Genomic DNA, 5,719 nt, shown 5'->3' with positions numbered 1-5,719 from the left:
GTTCAAACCCACCAGCCACTCCTTGGAAGGAAGGTTGGGCAATCTACTTCCATAGTGACACCACCTCAGAAACCCATGGAGGGGTCGCTAGGAGTCGGGGCCGACTCAATGGCACATAACAACAACAACAACAGAAAGCTCTTCTAGTCATGCCACCATCATTCTAATGTGCTCACAGGTCATTCTGCAGCTCCACCAGTCTCAGCATCCCTGGACTCCATGGCCTCTAACATGCTGTATTTCTTAAAAATACCCATCCCCAAGGGTACCCTAAAACACAAAGCACCTGAAATTGCTTTTCACTCATTAGAAATAGCAACAATGTGCCATTTATGTTAAACAGACCACTAACTTAAATCTGACCATTATCCAGTAAAACTAAATGATTCACTAGGAATGAAGTTTGCACTCATGTGTCAGGCATTGCATTAACTTTCCAAGCCTTCTTGTATTATTTTCCAGATCTGCCACAGTTAAGCCCACTGACTATAAAGGGAATGGAGGAATGGACCTAAACATTTATTTAAAGCCCACCATGTGCCAGGTACTCTGCTATGCATCTTATACACACTGATCCATTTAATCCTCATAACACGTGATATACAAACCGAGGCTCAGAGACTTAGCAACATGGTAAGTGCTGGAGCAACACTGGATTTTGAACCAGGCTGATGGAATCCAAGGGGGTGTTCATCCATTTATAATATTAGTAATTCTAATAATGCGACCAAACAGGAAGCAAGACATCGAGATAAGCACTTTCAATTATCATAAATGCTGAAGCCCAAGATTACACAGATAGAGCCTAACAGACCCTTCCCCTTTGGTCTGATTTGCTCATCACCACCACCCCAGAACTAATCCTTGCCTGAAAGTCCTGCCTCAGGGATCCTACTCTGAACACCCTAATCAACTAATGAGGGGCTTTTAGCTGAAATGTTGGCAATCCCACATTATGGCAGATGTTCTGCTGATTTTCTAGGAAAGCAGTATTTCTTAGAGAAGGAAACACTCCTCTTATTCTGAATGCAGTTGGGAGGAAATGGGACTATTGGGAGAAAAAGAAATCAGAGATATTTGAGAAAATTCCCCCAATATCCTCATTTCCTCCTCCAAAAACAAAATGGTCTTTTTTCACTTAGTTTCTCTAGACATGAGGCTTGAGAAGGTGAGGTCAAGGCAGCCTAGAAAGAGGAGAGGTTGACTTGTTGCTCTTTTAAGGACTGAATTTCACAGCAATGAAGAAGGTGATATTTTATAGTGGGAAGGGGAGAAAGGAAAGAAGATGGGAGACAGGCCCATCTGACCTTCCAGATGGAGTTCAATCACCCAGACTTATTCAGTAAAGGATGATAGTAGCTTTCTTTTCTGGGTAGATCTCTGAATTGAGAGTTCCTTGGACAGCAGGAGCGAAACCCCTGTGGGCTTGCTTTTCTCTGAAAGCCTTGCCCTTCTCTTCCATCCTTCTTGACATGTTCCACTCTCCACTTTCACTGCCAAATTCAGGTAGATCATTCTTACTACCAATAACTGCCTTTAAAATAATTCTACAGTGAAGGATTAAGGGTAGTCATCTTAGGGTTTTCATCTCTCTAGAGCCACATGCAGTATTCAAGGAGTTTTGCTTCCAACTAGAGTTGAGTTTATTTGAAAAGAAAATTCTAGCTAACTATAGAATTAAAACATTACAGTAGATGCTAAGATCACTCTAGATTCTGCTTCTTAGGTTTTATAGTAATAGCAATTAACATTTATTGAGCATTTGACGTATGCTAAGTACTGTTTAAACAGATAAGTTTTTTATTATTAAGAAGAAGGAAAGAAAGAATGGAAAGAAAAGAAAGACAGAGAAAGAGAAGGGAACCAAGGCAACCATAATGTTGAAGTTTTGACAGTGACTATGCTCACAAATCAAAAGAAATCTTTGTGCCACCTAGGCCAAGCCAAAACAATATTCTAATTTATTGCATTTATCTCCCCCTAAGTAAGATAAGTTAATATAGTCAGGTTTGCCTTTCCTCTACTCAGATCTTAGGAGGAAAAAAGTCAACAAAAGATAAAATATGTCATACATCCAGCCCTTTTTGTGTAACAGTTTTTAAAACATTTTTTTTTTTCTTTTTAACTGGCAGACAAGTGAGATAATGAAGGCCATAAAACCTCTGAACCATGGGCACAGCCTGATTCTCAGGATAGGCCAACCTCTGTGCTAAGGGCTATACTTGGTATTACAGTCATTCAACAGGGTGGTGCCTTACTTCCAAATCCTCCTTCCCTAGATAGGAAGAAATCAGGGACACACACAGCTGAGTCTTGGAGCAGAAGGAACCATTAATATCACATCTCCTGTTCTAAACCACAAGTACTGAGATTTAGATTTAGATTCAGATTCAGATTCAGATTCACTGGGAAGCAAGTGGGACTTGAGAGAAGGCCCATCCCTGGGATCACAGTGGGGTAAGAAAGGGTATAGTGCTATATGGTCAGTATCTTATTGAATTCATTTGAAACGTGTAGATAAATCAGGAAGAATTCAAAAGGTCTGTAAATTATTGAAAGCTTCCCACAAAAATCATTTTACAATAAAATTAATGAGCGAATCATATTTTTCTGTACTACAGACAACACTGAGAGGCAATTTGGCATTGTGGTTAAGACCATTTGGCTCAGGAGCCAAATCACCTGGGTAGAAATCCAGTTCTACTACTTACCAGCTGTGCGACCTTGTGCAAGTCACTTAATGCCTCTATGTTTCAGTTTCTTCCTGTGTAAAATGGAAATAAGAGTCTGCCTCTTAGAATGGTTGTGAGGATAAGTGAGGTAATAAATGTAAATAAAGCTCTTAGAATAATATCTGGCACATAGTAAGGGCTCAATAAATTTTTGCTGTTACTATTATCACCATTATTTACAGATTCTATCTTCATATTTATTTTCTTTAAAATATATGACAGTACTGATTTATGTCCAGTCATGACTCATATGTCTGCTGGTAGTATCTTAGCTGGCCTTCTTCAAAAATGCAGAATTGACTTCAAAGAGCTGTTTGGCTTCTGACGTTAGATAGACCCAGGTCCAGATCGTGACTCTAGGACTAACTAGTTCTACTGTACATTATTTAACCTCTCTAAGCCTTGGATTCTCCAAGTCATGGTCTTTTTAATTGCCTCATATGCATGTGAAAGCTGTACAGTGAATAAAGATGACCGAAAAAGAGTTGATGCCTTTGAGTTGTGGTGCTAGTGAAGAATACTGAAAGTACCATGACTGCCAGAAGAACAAACAAATCTGTCCTGGAAGAGATGCATCTGGAATGCTCCTTAGAAGTGAGAATGGCCAGACTTCATCTCACCTACTTTGGTCACATTGTCCGATGGGATGCTAGGTAAAGGAGAGAGTGACCAAAAAAGGGGGAAGACCCTCAACAAGATGGATGACATAGTGGCTGCGATGATGGGCTCAAGCATAGCAAGGATTGTGAGGATGGCGCAGGACCAGGCAGTGTTTTGCTCTGTTATACACAGGGTCACTGTCAGTTGGAGCTGACTTGATGGCACCTAACAACAAAAGGCTTGGATTGCTTATTTGTAAAATAGAAATAATGGAACAACAAAGTGATGCCAAAGATTAAATAAGATAATGCAGAGAAAACACTTAGCACAGTGCCTGGCCCACAGGAAATACTCAATAAATGTTGCTATTATTATTTGAATAAGCAGCAATAGCAACTGCTAGGAGACAGCCTTATTTCTCCATTAGGTTTTTTCTTTTCTCACTAAGTACACCACTCAGCACTTGTTCCTACCCAACCACATTCTAGCCAGTTTTCCAACTCCATTTTACAAACATTCATTAAATAACAACTATGTCAAAGTAGAGTAAAGTGCCATGGGAGGATGAGAAAATGAAAATATATTCCTCACCCTCACTATCTTATCACTGATAGTGTTGTACTCCAGGACAAATCTTGATTTTTTTTTTTTTTTAATGATGACTGCAATGCCATCTCTCTTCAATTTGTCATTCCTGGCATAGCAGACTATAAGACTGCCCAATTCAAAATGGCCAGTACCAGTCCTTTTCAGCTCACTAATGCCTAGGATATTGATCTTTATGTGTTCCATTTTATTTTTGATAACTTCCAATTTTTCTACATTCATACTTTGTATATTCCATGTTCCAATTATTAATGGTAAGAATTGTTTAGTAGAAATAATTTGTTAGAATTTAAGACAAACTATAGGAATTGTTCATTAGAGGTTCAAAATATTATTAAGGTGATAGGATGGAGATATAGTCATTTGCATGGGAGTTCTTGAATGCAGAGGAGTGTTAGAAGAGTGGAGGGGACCTGTGGCTTCCAGCCAAGCAGAAGACAGGCATATGAGTTGAACATTTACCTGAGGTAGATACACTCCTTGGGGAGAACAATCATGGGAGAAAGAAGGACTGTTTATGCACAGGGAGACAGCTCAGGGGGCAGGAGTGCATGGAGGGATAGACACAGAGAAGAGGTAACTATTGGGAGGAATTGGGAGGGGAGCTGTTGCATTGTGGTAAATTGAAGTCAGTGTCATGAGACAAAGTGTACGTGAACTGCTGTATGGAAAGTGAATTTGCTCTGTAAATTTTTACCCAAATCACAATTTAAAAAAAGAAGAAGAAGAAGAAGAGTAGAGGGAACATGTGCCCTTCCCCTACAGTGCCCTACACCCATCTCCTTTCTACTCAACCTTCAAGACTTAATTCCAGAGTCATATCCTATGTAGTGTCTTCTCTGACACACTAGACTGACGTGAGTGCCCTTCCACCCAGCTCTTTATCTTACCACTCCAAATGTAGTTGATGGATTGTTTGTCACCCTCAATAGACTATGGGCTCTTGAAGAGAGATGACAACTTATTCATTTCAGTTTCCTAGTGTCTGGTTGTTGTTGTTATTATGTGCCGTCGAGTTGGACCTGACTCATAGCGACCTTTCCTTGGGTTTCTGAGGTGATATCACTATGGAAGTAGATTCCCCAACCTTCTTTCTGAGGAGTGGCCAGGAATTCAATAAATGTTTGTTGAGTAAATAAGTAAAACTTCAATAAGCAGAGGATACATCAGGGATATTCCAAATAGGATAACAACATTAGCAATGACATGGAAGTGGGAAAGCACAGGATGCCTGTGAGATGAGTGACTGGTCTTGGTCCAGGTAGAGAAGAGGGTATTTCAGATATGGACCAGAGGAGTACAATGACAGATGGCTAGAAAGTAAGCGGGGCCAAATTGCAGACAGCTAGCTTTCAAAGGTATCTCTGAACTGTAAATCTACCATATAACTTAAGTCACAAATTTTATGAATACAATTATAAAAATGTCAAGTGCAAGGATAAAGGATCTAGCCACTGCTGCAAACAGCATCATTTCATACATTCCACTCTAAAATAGTCCTATGACCTTTATTTGTCTGGGACAATCCAGTTTATACCCATTTTCCCAACTTAATAATTAATAGCATACTTTTCATTCTCACAAGTGTCTTCAAGGCTGGTGGTTCAAACCCACCAGCCACTCCTGGGAAGGAAGGTTGGGTAATCTACTTCCATAGTGATACTGCCTCAGAAACCTAATGAGGAGTTGCTATGAGTCAGATCTTACTCAACAGCAGTGCACTGAGTACTCATTCTAACTAAAGGAGATATCCATACCATATAAAAACTCACTGCTATATA

The 5,719-nt window shown here is 39.8% G+C and overlaps 1 protein-coding gene across 1 annotated transcript in view; it reads right to left on the bottom strand.

Annotated features, from left to right (window-relative positions):
• TRPC1 (transient receptor potential cation channel subfamily C member 1) overlaps positions 1-5,719 on the bottom strand; it is an 80,821-nt gene that overhangs the window by 5,821 nt on the left and 69,281 nt on the right. The gene's annotated exons all lie outside the window — the stretch shown is intronic.

Source organism: Orycteropus afer, unplaced genomic scaffold (assembly GCF_000298275.1).
Source record: "Orycteropus afer afer isolate SDZICR_OR568_19922 unplaced genomic scaffold, OryAfe1.0 scaffold00363, whole genome shotgun sequence".
Lineage (NCBI taxonomy): Eukaryota > Metazoa > Chordata > Mammalia > Tubulidentata > Orycteropodidae > Orycteropus > Orycteropus afer.
This window is presented reverse-complemented; position numbering and strand designations above follow the sequence as displayed.